Source organism: Phalacrocorax carbo, chromosome 7, assembly GCF_963921805.1.
Source record: "Phalacrocorax carbo chromosome 7, bPhaCar2.1, whole genome shotgun sequence".
Taxonomy (NCBI): Eukaryota; Metazoa; Chordata; class Aves; order Suliformes; family Phalacrocoracidae; genus Phalacrocorax; species Phalacrocorax carbo.
Genome location: NC_087519.1, coordinates 7,438,302 through 7,456,239, shown reverse-complemented (window position 1 = coordinate 7,456,239; position 17,938 = coordinate 7,438,302). Strand labels below are relative to the sequence as shown.

At 46.5% G+C, this 17,938-nt stretch overlaps 1 long non-coding RNA gene across 1 annotated transcript; it reads right to left on the bottom strand.

Annotated features, from left to right (window-relative positions):
* Nucleotides 1–290: 290 nt before the first annotated feature.
* Nucleotides 291–17,455, bottom strand: LOC135314271 (uncharacterized). The gene is made up of 4 exons (XR_010373726.1): nucleotides 16,548–17,455; nucleotides 12,320–12,424; nucleotides 3,672–3,843; nucleotides 291–2,481 (listed from the first exon to the last, which is right to left on the bottom strand). It is a non-coding gene; the product is annotated as an uncharacterized LOC135314271 (long non-coding RNA).
* Nucleotides 17,456–17,938: the final 483 nt, after the last annotated feature.

Below are 17,938 nucleotides of genomic sequence, written 5' to 3'. Positions count from 1 at the left end.
CAGCTCAATTCCTTCACCTCCAAATGCAGCCCTGCTTCTTCAGCCCACCGTAGAGGCGACTGCCCGTATGTGTGGCTGTAGTGTGTGTGTGAGAAAGAGAGAATGCCCATATTTACCTTTCACTTCAGAGGGTTGTTGCAGGCCCTAATTAAGAAATATCTGAGCAGCTCAGATCTTTGCATGGCAATCATCACACAAGCAAAAAGTGTTCTTATGAAAAATACAACAAAGCCCTTAAATCTAAAACACAGCAGCTCTCTTGTAAGAGACACTCTGTGGCAGGATTCTGCAACACAGCATTCTCGCTTTAATATACAGACCAAGGTAATATAAGAAATACTTGGAGAGCAGCCACAGATTTCACAACAGCTGATGCTACATTTTTGTCAGGATTAAGTTCATTTCAATTATAGAAAGGCTTGTGATCACCTGCTGGGAGGTTTTAAGCAGTTCAGGAGGCTGAGGGTGTGTATACAGCTATATTTAAATACCAAATGCATAGCATATTCCAGCACCATCCCATTCGCAGAGCACTCTGCAGACGTCCCCTAATTAAGCGTTTAAGTACAGATTCCTTCTTCCTTTATGGCTTGATATGGGCAGATTTTTTTAAAGATGCACATAAATCCTAATTTAATTTGGAGACGATCTAAAGGAACTGAGGAGACCGAATAAAATGGGCATCATGCCGTGCATCCCTTTGTTACTGGTGCATTGCTCAGGCTATGCCAGAAGAGGGCTAAACCTTGTACCTTTTGGTGCTGCTTCAACCCTTCACTTCGTACAATGAAACCATGAGATGCTCTGTGCCAATGTAAGTGCACAGATGCCAAGGCAAACCTCAAAAAGGAGACTTTTATTTTGCACAGTGGTTGATAGACAACAGAGGCAGAAACAAGGCTGAGAAACCTGTGTGGAAGCCTGGAGCTGCCCATGCAACCTCAGAGGGAGAAGAGGACTGGGAGCTGGGACAGAAAATGAATTTCTATTGAAGGAAGGTGCGCAGTTTCACATGGCTTTTCTGCCAGCCACTGACCCCAAAGGTGTCTTCCGTGATGTAACTGGGCCCAAGTGGCCAGAGCCTGGTTGGCTGCAGTGTGAAAGAGAAGAGGCTTACGGGGATTGCTCAGGGTTTAAAATATGCATTTTGCACAGTACTTGCAGCCTGTGCCATTTTCCTCCCCGCTCCAACCCGGGTACGATGGCAAACACAGACCTCTGGGGATCACAAAGTTTAATCATACTAAGACTTTGCCCTTCTGTGCCCTCATCTGTGGGAGGTTTGCAGAATTAGTAGCAGATGGTCCCGCAGGAATTACCAGTATCCCAGTTCAACTGAAGGAGAAGGCAGGTATGAAGGAGGCAGCCATTCACCTCCTGCTTTGCCTCCTGCTCCCCATCGGATGGCTGTAAGCAATGTCATGTTGCAGGGCTGGCCAGCAAGGTCACCACTGATGATCCCCTGTCCTACCATGCCTGTCTTGTCATCGTCAGAGCCCACAATTGGTCTGAAGGTGGCAAAAAGGGACAGAAAACAAAGAGGCCAGAGGACTCTGACAGCACAGGCAGAAGGGAAACCTTTCAAGGGCTTGGCAGCTGTGGGAAGTTGTCTTCTGGTGAGGTCTGGCACCTCAACTTCTGATAGCGATGCTGGAAGGCAAGTCACAGCTATCGTTTAACCTGGGGAATGATGTCGTTTGATTGTCCTTTTAAAAATAAATTAGGAAATGGCTAATGAAAATTTTTAAAAGTGTCAGAACAACAGAAGCTCCCTAGCACTTTCTGAAGTGCTGCCAGAAGGTTGTTCTCAAAGGAATTAATTTTGTATAATTAAATATCTCCACAGAGCTCTCCAAGTATCAAACCAAAACATCAACAAGCAGCACTTTGCAGACTAATCGGAATCACACTGAAGATTGGCATCATGTGCTGAAGTGTTAACAGATGGAGCGGATGGTCACGATGGAGAAGTGGGAAGACAAACCTCCCTTTCCACCTCTGCCCCAAACGACGTGCTTCATCCCCTCTCTCAGCTTACCCATCTGTTAAACGCATGGAAAATACTTCCTACAGCGGGGATATACCCAGAGAGCGAGCTAGCTATGGCCACGGAGCGGTGCGGAAGAGGCTTCGAAGGAGCTGAGAGCTTTGGTTTTTTGGAGGTGGTTCAGACGAGCGGGGGTAGAAGCCCTCGTGGGATCTGGAGGATTACATCTCACTCTGCACTACAGCAATGGGACTCTCATTGCTTGCAAACCCTGAGCATTCAGGCCTGCCAGAGGCTGACTCCCACATCTCTCCGTGTTGTTGTACGTTGCAGCAGAGACGGACTGGAGGGTTGAGCTGCATCCTGGAGGCAGAGGAATGCCACCAAGTCCTGCCCTGGAGCATACTCTTCTTGGGTTGCTAATTCATACAAAAAATCAAGCATTTTTGCTTTCAGCCTGATCCAGTTACTGTCACTGGCTCCTTTTTGAGGCCCTAGGAAGTAGAAACCTTCTGTTACAGCCAGCTCTGTTGCTGCCCCCAAGTTGTTGTTCTCAACTCCTCCTCTCTGTTGAGGAACAGTGTGTTTACATGCATGGCCATGTTTTGGCAAGCTGGAGAGATTTTTGACACTTGGAAAATAGAGCTTTTTAAATGTTTCTTACTTCAACACCTTCCATTTTATAAAACCTGGGCTACTCATTACAAATCAGGTAAAATGAGAAGAAGTGGGAAATAGCAAAGTCCTCAAAAAAGTGTAAATACCGTGTAATAGGTGAAAATGCTGGTGCAGGTTGGTACATGGTATAATACAGCCATTCAGTGCAGGCTCAATTATTTCTCAAACTGGTCTGAAAAGCCCACTAGCTTTGCTATCTATTACGAGCATTTACCCCACTTACAGGAGACATTTCTACACAGTGCAAGTTCTGGATGAGACTCGATGTGGTGCCCACCTGATGCTCCTGGGAAGTCCTTCCCGAGGCAGCTGCCGCTGTTTGCAGTGCACACGTGGTGCCTTAGCACAGTACGGGATCATCTGCCTGCCAGGCAGGAGCATCTCACCCTCTTAAAAATGGTCAGATTACTGATCCCTTGCAGCAGACAATAAAATTATCCCAGGATATGGGGGCTTTGGGCTCTTTTAGTGGAGTGACAGACACTCAGGTGAATTGTTTGCATGCCGGATGATTTCCATTGACAGGGATAATCATGCTGCAGTAGGGAAAAAAAATTTTTTAATGACCTTTTGTTTTGTAAAGCCACTGCAAATAATAAAGGAGAGGGACATAAATTACCAGTGCTGTGTTTCTCTATACACCTAAAAATTTCTGTTTATAGTATCTCACATTACCGTTGGCCTGATCCCCATAAATGCTGGGTAATAGCAACAAATCTCCCAAGGATGGATAGGGGCTAAAGATGATTTTCAACAGGAGGGGGAACTCTCTCTGCGCCAGCTGCTGGGGAATCACCACTTGCTTCAGGCAGAAAAAATGTCAGGGGAAAAGCTATGCTCACCATTTTGTTCCTTACATGTTTTCTCATATGTTTGCAAGAATTTCACAGGCTATTTAAATGCAGTGATTTGGTTTTATATGTACAGTAACGGTCCATAAATCTAATAGTAAAACAAGCTTCTGTGCAAAGTGTGCTTTCATTTGGTCCAAGAAGAAACAACATACCCACTGAAATGCAACAGCTTAGGCTTTTGGAGAGGTTTGGCACAGGAAGGGCAGAGTACACTTGTCACACCCCTTGGAGGTCTGCAGGTGAGAGCCTTTCCCTTATAATGTCAAGATGTTTACAGAATGCTAAAATCTGTGCAAGACACAGCCACACTTGATATCTGAATTTCTATTTAAAAAAAAAAACAAAACAACAAAAGTTCAGATCAGAGAAAAGTATTATTGCCCTTTTGACCTAAATAAATTTTTTAAAAAATCAAGGACCTACAATTTATTTAGAGAGAAGGGAAGGGAAAGGGAAGGGGAAGGGAAAGAGAGAGAGAAAGAGGAAAGAAAGAGAAAGAAAGAGAAAGAGAAAGAGAAAGAGAAAGAGAAAGAGAAAGAGAAAGAGAAAGAGAAAGAATAAAAGAATGTGCTGAACAATTTATTTCTTTGACTCCATTTTGTGCACTTACAAATACACAAAATCCTTGTTTTCTGAACAGGAGGACTCAAACAACTGGGGGCAGTTGACTTGTTCAGAGCTCCTGACCCAGATCTTGCTCAGTTTTTACGGCATCGCACACCGTGACATGTTCAGGCTGTTCTGGAACCACCTTATTTCTCACTTTCAGTAATAGTACTTCTTGCTTCTCGGCTTGTTTCGCTCTCTCGTACGCCTGAGGCAAAACACGGGCCGTCCACACCCGCACACACGCCCTCCCAGGAGGGTGCCCCGCGGACACCCACCGCCCGGGCGGCCCGAGCTCCGGCGGGCTGGGAGCTGCCCCGGTGCCCTCTGAAACCCAGCCTAGAGCCTGCGGACGCGGGTTTCAACCACGTTCGACCCCAGCAGCGGCGCGACACCGGGCGCAATCCTGCATGCTCCAAAGAAGCAAAACGCGCTCTTTTTTCCCCCTCTGGGAGTTTGGCCCCGAACGCCCGGGTGGGGGGTTTCTCCCCGTCCCACGGCCCCCAGCTCTGCGGCAGGACCCCCCGGCCGGGCTCTCACGCCACGAGGTGGCAGCAGCCGGTTTCCAGCGGGGCCGGCGGCTCCCGCCGCTCCTGCGCTCCCAGTCCCGCCCCTGCAGGCATTCCTCTCCCCTACAAAAAGATGGTTTTTCATTTCACACCCCCCTCGCCCTCCCCCGACCTCCCCCGACCTCCGCATCCCCCGTGAGGGTCCTTCGCTGCGCCGTATAGCGGGCTGGGAATGGGCTCCGGGCTCCAGGCACAGTGATAAGGGCGATATTATTAAACACTGGTGGCGTGTTAGGGTGCTTTAGGGTTTGGTTTAGCAGGCCCTGGGTTTAAGGACTCCTCGCTGCTCCTGCTGGGTGGTAAAATAGGTCTCTCCTACCTCTGTCCTCTGGGATCCCTAAACGGATCTGTGGGAGTTTACTTCTATTTTCTGTCATACCTTGCCCTTCGTTTCACCCTGTCCATTTGAGTATCAGATGTGGTTTAATTCTCCTGGCAGTTAACACACAGAGCAAGTATGGCAGATTAGCAGCCCTTTCATTTGACTTCCCGATCACTTTTTTTTTTTTTTTCTTCGCCATAGGAATGTCTCAACTCATAAGCGAGAATTAGTTTCCAATTTACTGCCATGGACGAAGCAGAACGTGGCAAAGATGTGTTTCCTTTTCGCACACTGTGCTGGTTTTGGCTGGATTTCAAGTCTGAAGCTCCCCTATACGTACGTAGGTATATGCTAGATGTTTATGCGCTATTGTGGTTGGTGCTAGACCGAAAGCATTGCCAGACAAGCAGACGTTCTTTTCTCCTCATTTGCAAGGGCTTTATCTTCAGCGCAGAACAGGATGAATTTAAGTCTGCTGGCATCAATTTGGCTCAGAACATGTAACATTTTTCATTACTTCTTTTTTTTTCTTCTCTGTTGGGATATTCTTGAGCACTAGGAAATTATGCAACCAAAATGACTGTGTTACTCATAATTGCAACAACTCATAATTGCAACAGCCTTTGGAGTCAGCTTACGCCTGGCTGCTGAAATAGTTTTATTCACCGATAGAATATTTCTGTGTTTAAAGAAGAAAGCCTGTGGTACATACCCTTACAGCCATGACTTATGCTTCATTCTTATAAATAGATGGGGAAAACCACAGGGCTTATTTGTTTCTTAGCCTAGGACAGCCATAGTCACCTCTCAGCTTTGGTCACAAAATTCCTGGCAGAGCAATGGTATTGCAGGTCTGGTTTAATCTCTCTGTACTTCATAGTTACATCCATGAGGCACACAGGGAACCTCAGCACTTCACAGTGACATCAGGACTGAGACGTGGACCTGCCTGCGCCATCTCCCTCAGCCAGCAGCAGGTAAGGGTCTTGGGGCTAGAGCAGTCCCAGATCCACCTGGAAGAAGGAAATGGGGCCAGTGTACCCTATATTAACCAGTTCCTTCTCCAGAGAGGTCTACCAATTTCTAAAGGTGCATGTGCAAGACCTGCATTTCTGCACACAGGTGAGATAGCGAGGAGACACCACACATCATCTCATCGCAGGCCAGGCTCCAAGTATGTGTCAGGCAGGACCACCTGAGTGACTGCCTTCCTCGTCAGTCATAGCTTTAACAGAAGCTGGACCAGCAGGGATGAAAACTGATGCAACTCTCCCAGCAGGTCAGTGGTGAGCCAAACCACAGCATTAGAGGTGAAGTCAGAGTCGCTGGGAAACTCAGTGTCCTCTGAGCACTGCTTTAATCTCTTGCCTACCTTTGATATTTACATTCATTTCTTCATTAAAGGTCTTTTGTTTGCCCAGGGTAACGTGTCATTCTTCCCAGTGGAGCTCAAATTTTAGCCAGGTGCAAGTCATGGCACAGCTTTGCCAGATGACCCGCTGCACTACACTCGATGACATAGGGGAAGCTGCAGTTCCGCGGTGGAAGAGGAGAATCCCTGGTGCTGGTATTTAGCGGCACAGCCATGCTAACAGGGATAAGGCTGGGATGCCGAGGTTTGACCCAGCCTGCTGAGGGACCTCCCCATCTTCTAATGCCCTTGCGATGGAGGGCATCAGCCAAAATACCAGTTCCCCCTTACAAGTGCTCTCAGGGATGCTAAACTGGCATTATGTGTGTCCTGCAAAGAAATATGCATCCTCTAGCATATTCCTCCACATTTACACCAAAAAGGAGACAACTGGGACACGTTTCTTCATGAGCAGGAAGTAAAGCCTCATTTCCTGCAAATTTGTGTCCCGTATTACTGCAAAAATCCTGACTCCCTCTCCATGCTCCCGTCACATCCACACCAAGAGAGAGTATGTGCTGTGATGATACTCATGCTAATTAGCAGGCTAAAATGCACGTGCAGCCCGGCCGGGCAGCTGCTGCCGAGCGGGATGGCAGATGGCCACGCTCGCAGCCTTCCTACCCCGAGCTCGAGTGATTGGAGGTCAGGTGGGGGAAGGGGTTTTGGGAGACACACAGAAACTTCTCGGTTCTTCTACAAGTCTTTCAAGTGTGGTTGGATTTGGCAACAGAGCTGAAAGTGTTGTAAGATGCACTGCCAGATTGTGCAGCACAGTGTTTCCATAGGAAAGTGGGGTAACAGGGCTGGGTTGAGCTGAGCTGGCTGCTGTCTCACGGGACTCCACACAATCTCTACCTTCTGCATCTCCTAAACATCCTCAGCGAGTCTGGTGTTGCAGATGCCAGCACACCAGAGCAAGCTCCTGTTGGCAAGAGCCTGCAGAATTTTCCAAACTTTGCCTTTTTGGGGGTTACACAGAAATATGTGCTGAGTTAGAAAATGTATAAATATTGAAACCAGAAGTGGGGGAACTTCTTTTTCAGAGTGAAAGAGTTTGTGAGAAACTGAACTAAGGTATTGTTTATTAAGACTTATGTTAAGCTCAATGTAAAGCATGCGAAGAATACCTCCCAGGCGTGCTTATGCAAGATAACCATCAGAGATAAGACAAGCAACCCCATATCACCAGGAAGCAGGAAACGACCCCCTAACAACAACTGAAGCATGCGAAAAGTACCTCCACTATCTCATTGAACATGGAAGTAAAGATGTATAAAGAGAGACTGTTTGAACTGCTCAGTACGGCAGTTGGCGGAGCGCAGACTCCCCTGCCGTCCAGCGCTGTATTTGCTCATATTCTACTTGCTACAATTAATAAAATTCTAATTGGATTATGATCCATTGTGGTCTCAATTTATGACAATTTGGTGCCGTGACTCGGATAAGGAACGGTGAGCTTCTGTCCTCCGGGGAGGCGCCCCGCGGCAATCCGCGGCCCCGCGACCGACAGCTTACCTCAACCTTACCGACGAACCTAAATTCTAGAATGATGAGCAAAGGAGAAACCGGTAAAATCCCATAAAAATTCTGTGCACGGGAGTCCGGACGAAGACGCAGGGCGCGTAAGTATATGGCGAATTTGTTCGCGGGTTTACCGTTCGGGCGGGATTGGGTTTCCTGGAATATAACGAGTGAGAGGTTCGCTATATTGAACCAGGCGAGTGCGGACCCTTAAGTACTGCGTTTCCCATCTCCCGCGAGGGACTGGGCCAGGAACAAGGGGAACGAGTGAGTGCACGCTTGTGGATATTCCAGAAGATGGGGGCGAAGGGCAGCAAGCCTTCGACTCCCATGGGAAAGGTACCCACTGTACCTAAGAATACCCCTCTGGCATATATCCTAGACAATTGGAGATATTTCCCTGGAACCCTAGGGAAAGATAAACAGAAAATGATAAAATATTGTACTAGGATATGGGGAGGGAAGAAGATTTCTAAAGATGTCGTTTGGCCAGTCTATGGGTCAGAAGAGGATTGGGTCAGACAACAATTAAACCTCTGGGTTAACAATAAAAAAACCCCTTAACCCAGAAGAGAGTCAGTATGCGGAAGTGTGGTTAGAAAGACCGAGAGCTAGACTTTATCCACTGAATGAAGTAAAAACTGAACAAAAGAAAAAGAAGGAAGAGTTAGACGAAATCCTTCTAACCCCCCCTCCTTATATTTCTCCTCCTGCTCCCGCAGCCCCTTCAGAGGTCCCCAGAGTGCCCACTCCCCCACCAGAATCGGAACAAGGGTCTCCCCCTCCTCCTAGACGCGTAACTAGGAGTCAAAAAGGGGCAGCTCAGATGTATCCTTTAAGGGAAATGCCCATGGGGGGACCCCAACCTGTGAATGGATATATTTTTGTGCCCCTAAGTTCGGCTGACCTACGAGATTTTAAAAGAACCGAGATGGGAAACCTAATTGAAGACCCACTCGGAGTGGCAGAAAGATTAGATCAATTTTTGGGACCAAACCTTTATACTTGGGATGAGATGCAATCTATCCTTGGTCAATTATTTACTACCGAGGAAAGAGATATGATCAGGCGAGCAGGAATGAGACTGTGGGATGCTCAGCATGCCCAGGGACCCCAAGCAGATATTAAATGGCCACTCCAAAGACCTAATTGGGATAATCAGGATCCGGTGCATAGAACTCATATACAGGACCTGAGAACTATAGTAATTCAAGGGATTAGAGAAGCAGTACCCCGTGGCCAGAATATCAATAAAGCATTTAATGAAATACAAAAGAAAGATGAGAGCCCTACTGAGTGGCTGGAACGACTGAGGAAAGCCCTTCAGCTGTATTCTGGGGTAAATCCAGACGACCCTTTAGGGCAAGCGCTCCTCAAAACTCAGTTTGTGGCAAAATCATGGGAAGATATCAGAAAGAAGATTGAAAAGTTAGAGGACTGGCAGAATAGAGGGTTGGATGAATTATTGAGGGAAGCTCAGAAAGTCTACGTAAAGCGGGAAGAAGAGAGCAGCAAGCGACAAGTAAAAATGATGGTAGCAGCAGTCAGAGAGGATCGCAAAGGGCGGACTGGTGAACACAGATCTGCTGGAACGAAACAAGGGAACGTGGTAGTAAAGAAGGAACAGAGATGTTGTTTTTACTGTGGAAAGAAGGGACATATAAAGACGAATTGCAGAGAAAGGATCAGGGATGAGGAAATATTAAAAACGGAATAGGAGAGTCAGGGGCTCTATATCTTAGGGGACCGGAGTCATCATGAGCCCTTGATAAAATTAAAAATAGGTCCCCATAAACAAGAGTTCACCTTTTTAGTAGACACTGGGGCTGAGAAATCGACTATTAGGCAAATACCTGAGGGATGTAAAGTTTCCCCTGAAAAAGTACAAGTAATTGGGGCAAAAGGAGAATTTAAGACAATAGAATCGGGCCCCCTGAGTGCCAGCTGGTCGGCTCAAGCCTGTGAGCTGTACGCATTGTGGAAAGCCTTAGTGTCACTGAAGGGAAAGGATGGAACTATATATACAGACTCACGCTATGCGTTCGGAGTAGTACATACCTTTGGGAAAATATGGGAGGAGAGAGGATTTGTTAACTCACAGGGAAAAGAACTGATACACCCAGAATTAATTCGGTGAGTTCTGGGGGCATTGAAAATACCAAATAAAATAGCAGTTGTACATATAAAGGGACACCAGCGAGGCACGAGTTATCAAGTTAGAGGAAATAATGCAGCTGATACAGAAGCAAAACGAGTAGCAGGCAATTATAGTACGATTTTGACTATGCAACAAGTACCTGTTAGTAATAATTTGAGTTTTGAGTCTGCAGAAAAGGAAAAACTAGAACAAATGGGAGCTAAGGAACAAGATGAAACAGCTGTCCGGACTGCTGAGCGTGGATGGACTCATGCTAGTCGCATTAAAGGCCCAGTGACGAGACCCCACTGGAAAGTAATCAGTACTCCAGGTGACACCAAGATAACTCTGAAAAGATAACGTAATGATAAGAACTTTAGTTGATTATTTTGCCGCATTACCTTTTGGTATAAAGTGTATATTGCTGTTTATATTTGCTATAATTATCTTTTTTTAATCTATTATATATGGAAGCGTACAAAGTGTGTTGAAGGAAATTGCTAAACTTATGTAGTAACACAATATTGAATATAGAGGAAAAGCTAATAAGCACTTTAGATATACAAATTAGATGCAATCATTTGAACTGCGATTGTTATCCATTTGCTCGTTGCAAGTGTAAGGTATGCCAGGATAAATGGTGGACACACTGTGAATATGGATACCCTCCGATAGGAGTTTGCACACAGTGTTGGAAAACCCAAAGAACTCTCACTGAGTGGAAATTAAAAACAATTAGAGTCGGAACAAGAAATTATTCGAGGATCCCATGAATGGTGGAAAGTTTTGCCAAAGGAATAAACCCTTAGTATTATTGTTACCATTCCAACGAATCAATCCCCTTTGTGGTTGAAATTTTGGCTACAAAGTGCAGAAGGGAAGTACTAGCTGTGTCTTGCTTAGTCTCATTAGTTAAAGCTGCAAAGTGGGAGGCCTATATAAACAGGCAGAAAGCCTGAAACAGCTGTTCTCCTGAAGATTTCCCTTGCTGCCAAGAAGATGGTACACCCCGTGGCTCGAAGCAACCGAGTCGACGGGCGAGGCAGAGGAGGAACAAACTGTGGAGAAAAGAACCAGAACAATGAGACGCAAAAGCAGCTATGGTCGAACTTCCCCAAGACTGGTAAAAGTGTACTTAAATTGGAAAAATTGACAGACACCCTTTTTCCTGGTATATCGTTAGTTTTATTATCGATAATAGCCCAAACTCCGGAAAAGGTTAGATCAACGTAAAAAAGATCGTGAAGCGGGCAAGTTATGGTATGAAAGCTGGTTTAATGTTTCACCTTGGCTAACCACTTCATTGTCTGCTTTAGCAGGACCGCTTATTATGTTGATTCTGGGACTTATATTTGGACCTTGTATATTACGCTGTATTTTACATTTTATTAAAGAACGGTTTGACCCAGCTAAATTGCTTATTTTGACTACAAGGTCTGAAGCAAAATATAAGAGTGTATCTATTAATGAAGATGACGATTGTTGTGAATGCATTATGCCACATAAGAACTATGATTGTAATTGTGAGATATTACCTTGTGAGTGTTATGATAAATGTCGGAATTGTGGAAGAAGATTTGCCTGCAGTGCCGAAAATGAAAGTAGTGTCTAATAAACAATAATAGGATAAAAAGAAAAAGGGGGGATTGTGAGAAACTGAACTAAGGTATTGTTTATTAAGACTTATGTTAAGCTCAATGTAAAGCATGCGAAGAATACCTCCCAGGCGTGCTTATGCAAGATAACCATCAGAGATAAGACAAGCAACCCCATATCACCAGGAAGCAGGAAACGACCCCCTAACAACAACTGAAGCATGCGAAAAGTACCTCCACTATCTCATTGAACATGGAAGTAAAGATGTATAAAGAGAGACTGTTTGAACTGCTCAGTACGGCAGTTGGCGGAGCGCAGACTCCCCTGCCGTCCAGCGCTGTATTTGCTCATATTCTACTTGCTACAATTAATAAAATTCTAATTGGATTATGATCCATTGTGGTCTCAATTTATGACAAGTTGGTAGGATCCCTTCTATAGTTCCTCTTCCTATAATTCCTCTATACCAATGTGCCCCCTTAGATGGTCGTTTACTCTGGCATTAAGGCAACGCAGAGGTACAGGCCCTTTCTGTTCCCCTGCTGATCTCACAGTGTGCTCGGAGTGTGCTGGCTTAGGAGAGAGGAACCGGCCGTGCCGAGAGCTGTGGCACTATGGGGTCAACATGCACCAACCTGAGTCCTTGGTGCTGCTGGCGGGAGGCATCTTGCACGCCTCTGTCCCAGTCCCCTATTCCCAGTTTCTGCGTGCTGGCCGTTGTCCTCAGGGAACTGACCCACCTGGAAAGGAGAAAAAAAGGAAAAAGAATGAGTTTGAGTCTGGATTAATTCATCGATCTGGCTGACAGCATGGCCCTTGATAGCAACCATCTCCACAAGAGAAGGGGCCACTTTCTTTTGGAGCAGCAACTGATATAGAAGCCAGTTATTAAAAAACATCTTCCATAGGCACAAGCACTGGTGCCAAGACAGTCCTGCTCTCCTCCAGCCCTGGCCACTGTTTCCCAACACCACAGTGCCTCGCCTCGTGCTGATGGGTGGTTTCAGCCAGGTCTGAGCTGGCTGGAAGCTCCTGGTTAGTTGTCAGCTAAATCAATTCCCTGACCCAGCACCCCGGGGTGGCCGCGCATGGCCCGGGGTGGTGAGGAGGACATCTGTCCCACCCGTTCAACATTACCATGGATTTGTGCCCAGTTAAAGTGACTATTAACTGTGGCCTTCATTAGTAGGATTGACAACGTCAGCTTTTAATCAAGCGTTTGGCTTGCGGAAGAGGCGGAGGAGGGAAAGGATCACTTCTCCATTTACCACGGATATGTTTCAGGAAAAAAAAACAAACCTAACTAAAAAAATTCCCCATGAGTAATTTGAGTGTGATAGAGCTGGATTTTAAAATTCAGGATTTAGCTGTGGGAGGGATAAAATATATTTTAAATCCCTACTTTCTCTCCCCAGACAGATGAGTTTTAGCAAGGATCAGGTTAAGGTGGTGACTGTTTTCCGTGTTGGCTTTTGAATGTTTCTGCCAGAACTGGATTTTTATGTCCCATTTATAGCGGGGCTGGAGCAGGGGAAAGGTGCGGTAATGGAAGTGCTGACACCACTTCATCGCACGGCAGCCCTGCTAATGATGCCCACGGAGCTGGAGGAGCCAACTTGGCAGCTTATATGGGGCCAAGCCTGACAGAAAGGCTCTTTGAAAATAACTTACTGCTCTAAAAATAAACACAAAAAGAACTAACCTTCTTCGCACTGAATGGGCAGCCCTCGGCTTTACTGGAGTCCCAGGACATTGCCCAGGGCTTCCCCAGCCAGCGCTGGCACAGGACAGGGTTAATTGCTTGAGGTGTGGTGAGAATTGTTGGGTGTGATTTATTAACGTTTTTTATCTGATATAGTCTGATATAGGAGGTGCCTGAAGGAGAGAGGAAAAACTAGCTAAGCCAGAATAGCCCTGGCCTTGCTGAGGGTGGAGGCAAGGTAATACACAAGACTAAAGGCATCTTATCTATATCAGGTCCCTCTGTCCCTGTGGAACTGCAGGAGGAGAGCTGCTGGCCACCAAGCGTCCTCTCGGCCCCACACCCCAGCCCCCTGGGACTGTGACGGGCTGGTGTGGTCCCGCTCTCGGCTTCCTCCCACCTTTTTCATGACTGTGATCCCTTTTGCTTGTACGGAGTGGAAATCCGTTCCTGGGGAACAAAGACTGGCTGCTTTAAGCCACCGTGCTGTGGTCTCCAGGGAGTTTCTGATTTTGTTCTCGGAGAAGCTGCCTTTCTTCTTTTCTCCTGTTGAAATGCTCGTTGTGCCACAAACCACAGGGCAAACAGTCGGCAGAGCAAACCGACTGCAGGTGTAGGCAGCAACCGCTGCGCTCCGCGCAGGGCACACAGACCCAGGAGCGGTGGTGCTACAGAAAATAAGTTTCTATTTAACACCACGTGAAAGCGCTTCAGCTGGTAACACCATAATTTATCTTGATTTTTCAAGAAACCAAGTCCAAAGCTGAGTTTTGAGCAGAGCTGAACTCAGTTGTTTGTGGCAGAACTGTGCAAAAACCAGGAAGTTCTGAGGCTTGCTGAAGCAGAAACACTTGTTCAAACCACAAAATCTAAAGGGAGATTTAAGAGATCCTGGTGCTTTTAGCAAGAAATTGTTCTTTTTCATAAAGACAGTTTCTCTTAGCAACACACCAGTGTTTCAGCGGGGAGGTGACACCTAGCCAGCAGGACCCAGGGGATGGGAAATGCAAGGGATGCTCAGGAGATGGGAGAGCAATGGAGGCACCACAAGAGCTAGGAAAATGAATTCAAAATATGTATTTTGAATGGACTTCTACAGTTGGGAAAAGCATACGGGTTACTTGAAAAGCAGGCTGAGAACAGATGTTTTAAACTCAGAACACGTTAAGGTGAAAGGCCCCGACGCAGCCGTGCTCATCGAGGCCCCAGCACAGCGCGGCACATCCCGTACTGCAGTGCACTGCCTCGCTTCGGAAAATGTATTTATTTAGCGGCAGCCAGTGGTTGTGTTTACCCATTCCCCTGTGACAACAGTGTCCACTGTGCGGAAACCCAGGTTGCATTAGTAAAGCTAACAAAGCTGGGGCATCTTTGCATTCACTCCTTTGTGCATGTTTACTGAGCTCAAACCCTTTCGCTTTCTTTGTCTCAGATCACGGCCTTGGAAATGCAATAGAAAATTCCAGCAGTTCCCTCCAGCTGAGCAGAGGCTGCCACGTGGGCAGGTCTGTGCACAGCCATCGGTCCTCTCCACCATCAGACGTCTTCACGTAACTCCAGACTCAGACCAAGATTAGCTTTCACCTGGAATGCACGTTTGCAATTCTTCCAGGGAGTCTCTGTAGGAAGCCTTGTGGGCTGTTGAAGGGTTTAATTTCATTTCTCTGTACAGCTTGTAAAAGGCTTCTTGGAAACCAGATCTTTGCATTTTACTTGAGTTTGCTTATCTGCCAAAAGCTGTTTCAAGTTACTCTTTCCAAGCCGCGTTAAATGAATCTTTAGGTAAGAAGGAGGCAGCAACAACAAGCACTGTATATCTTTGTTGAGAAGTCACTGCTTCTAATTACGTTCCCTCCTTATAAGCTTTAATATCGAGGACTACAAAATGAGGTCAACCTCTATTAAATGTAATGACGTTCCCTGTGGAGCTTGCAATGAAAGCAGCTTCACAACAAAGGTTTCTGTTTAAGGGGGGGAGTTTCTGTTACAAAGAAGTCCCCTACCTCAGTGCAGGGACTTCATTTTCATTTGCTGGCTACCACAAAATGAAAAGATTTGGGTTGAGACTTTAACCAGTGTTTATCTGAGAAAAACCGATAGGAGAAGATTAATTAAAACATGAAGATGGGGGAAAAGCAAAAGCTACATTGCTGCAGGAGCTGACCTAGAACCGGTCTAGCAAGCAACACCTTAAATTGCAGGCAGCTCAAGAGAGGGCAGAAAGCACAGTTGCATCTTTGAACCAAACCAGGGCCCTCATGGGCCACAGCTGCCTGCAGTGAGCAAAAAGGTTATAGAAGAGGAGCGGGTTTGCCTCATTTCCATGCAGGTTAGACACAGTTGGTTCCCTATAGGTGCTTCAAGAAACAGGCAGTGTTGTTTGCTCCTTGAAGAGATGAAATTAAACTTGCAATGGATACAGGAGCTAATTTTGAATGTTGCAAAGAGCACTGTTTGTGCAGCAGTGCGGTGGCCCTCTTGCTGGGCAGCTCTTGTCTCTGTGTGCCTGTCAGGCAGGTGTTGTCCTGCCCAACTGGTAAGTCTGCCAATCTCTGATATTTCACATGGCGAAACTGCAATAGCTTGAATGGGCTGTTTAGTGTGACTATACCTGTTTGTGTGGCTTTTTATCTTGGTATTTTAAGCTAGGTAGGCACAGTGCTGTCTTCAGAAAAAGTTCTCTTTTACGCTGGAAACTGGAAGTAAACATGGTCATAACTTTTAAAAATTGCTGTTGCCCTGATAATAGTCTAACAACTGGCAAAGTACGTTTGCTCTTTCTTTAAAGGCATTTTTTTCTTCCTGCAGCCCTGCAGGCAGAAATTTGCCAGGCAGTTGTTAAAACATCACGCCTGCCAAGCACAAGAGGATTATTTTGGCATCAGCTCCCAGCTAATATTAACTGCGCCGTGTTAAGGTCGCCATGTTTGAGGCTGTGTCGAAAGCAGTTTTAGAAAGGTGGCTGCCAGCTTGTTCACCTCCTGCCTCTGGCTGCTCAGCTTTCCACCCCGCCCCCCCTCCTCAGTGCTGCTTAGCTCTCTGCTTTACATTTTTTATCGCTGAAGTCAGTTGAAATATCATGCAAATGCTATCTGCCTTTATTAACGCCCCGGCGTGCTAGTGACGCACTGCAGCCTTTCTCGCAGGAAACAAAAAATTACCCTGGGGTGCGCTGGGAAGCGGGATGCGGACCAACCTTCTCCGCCAGAGGAGATTCTCGCCCTTTAAGAGAAAGCCTGCAGTAATTTTCCATTACCCTGCACGGTCTTGTCTACGTGGCAAGAATTGTTTGTGGAGGCTGGAGCATCACGGGTGAGGCGCAAGCCCCGATCTGGCTGCGGTTGCTTGGCTACGCGCTCGGCATGCCGGCAGCACGCCAGGCTCCTGGGAAGCACCTTTGTTCCCAAGAAGGGATTTGAGTTGTGTTTTCATGCTGAAGGCAGGGGACAAATGCTGCCCTTCTCAAGCAGCCGGGCAGAACTGGCGTTTCCACATAGCACGAGCCAGCCAAAATACTCAGTAATAATAATATGTTCAGAGTTCCTCTCCTGTGATGGTTTCTCTGCCTTTGCACAAGGAAATGTCTTATAATGAGTTAGTGTTGTTTCCTCTTGCACTGATCATAACAGTCACTTAATCAAGGCACCGTGTTGAAATAATGTCAGCAAAATCTCCCTCTGCTTTTCTTGTTTCCATCTAATAAACTAGATGGATAGTTGTTGTTCTGCAACTTGATAAACAGATTTTTTTTTTTAATATAAGTCCTATTGGGTAAGTTTCTGCTTTAGTCCAAGGAGAGTTGTCTGAAGTGCCTGAAATATTTCAAATGCCACTGGCAAAATCTGCAGCGGTGTGGAGGGTCGGGTTTGCATGCTTTCCCTGCTCGATGGGGCTCGGCTTCAAGTACAGCAGCAGTGTTAGCGCAACAGGCATTTTCATGATGTCTCAGGCACGGCTTCAGCTCCAGGGTAGATTATTTTATTTGTGTGAGGCTTGATATTTCCATTTATAACACAGCTTTGTGTTCCTCTGCTAGCAGCCTGTGTTGTCGACTCTCCCTACACCAGCAGCCAAGCCTACACTGATAACAGTTGAGCAAACAAGTCCTCCCCGTTAGGTAATGCTGCCATTTGCTTTCTGCAGCAGCTCTGGGTGCCCTTGGGAGCTGGCCCCCAGGAGGAATGAATGAATGTGTCATTTTGGGGTGTCTGGCTACCTCTGGAAACCCGAGAATTGAAAAATGGTATAGGTGGAATATATTGAGTGTCAGCCTTAATTTTGCTTCAAGGAGTATGAAGCCAGAGGGGAATTTTATGCTCATAATATGGCATCTTCCATCACACAGAGGAATGAACCTTACCCAGCAAAGCTGTGGCACAGCTACAGAGGGGACCACCTACCCAGCCCCACTCCTTGGGGGGCTCCAGATGAATCATGGCTTTGAGGCACCTCTCCCTGGGCACAGGTATACCCTACCTGCAGCCCTCCCTATAGCCCTGTTACCCAGCAATGTTTGGCTCCTAACCACAGCCCCTCTGAGGTTTATAGTTTA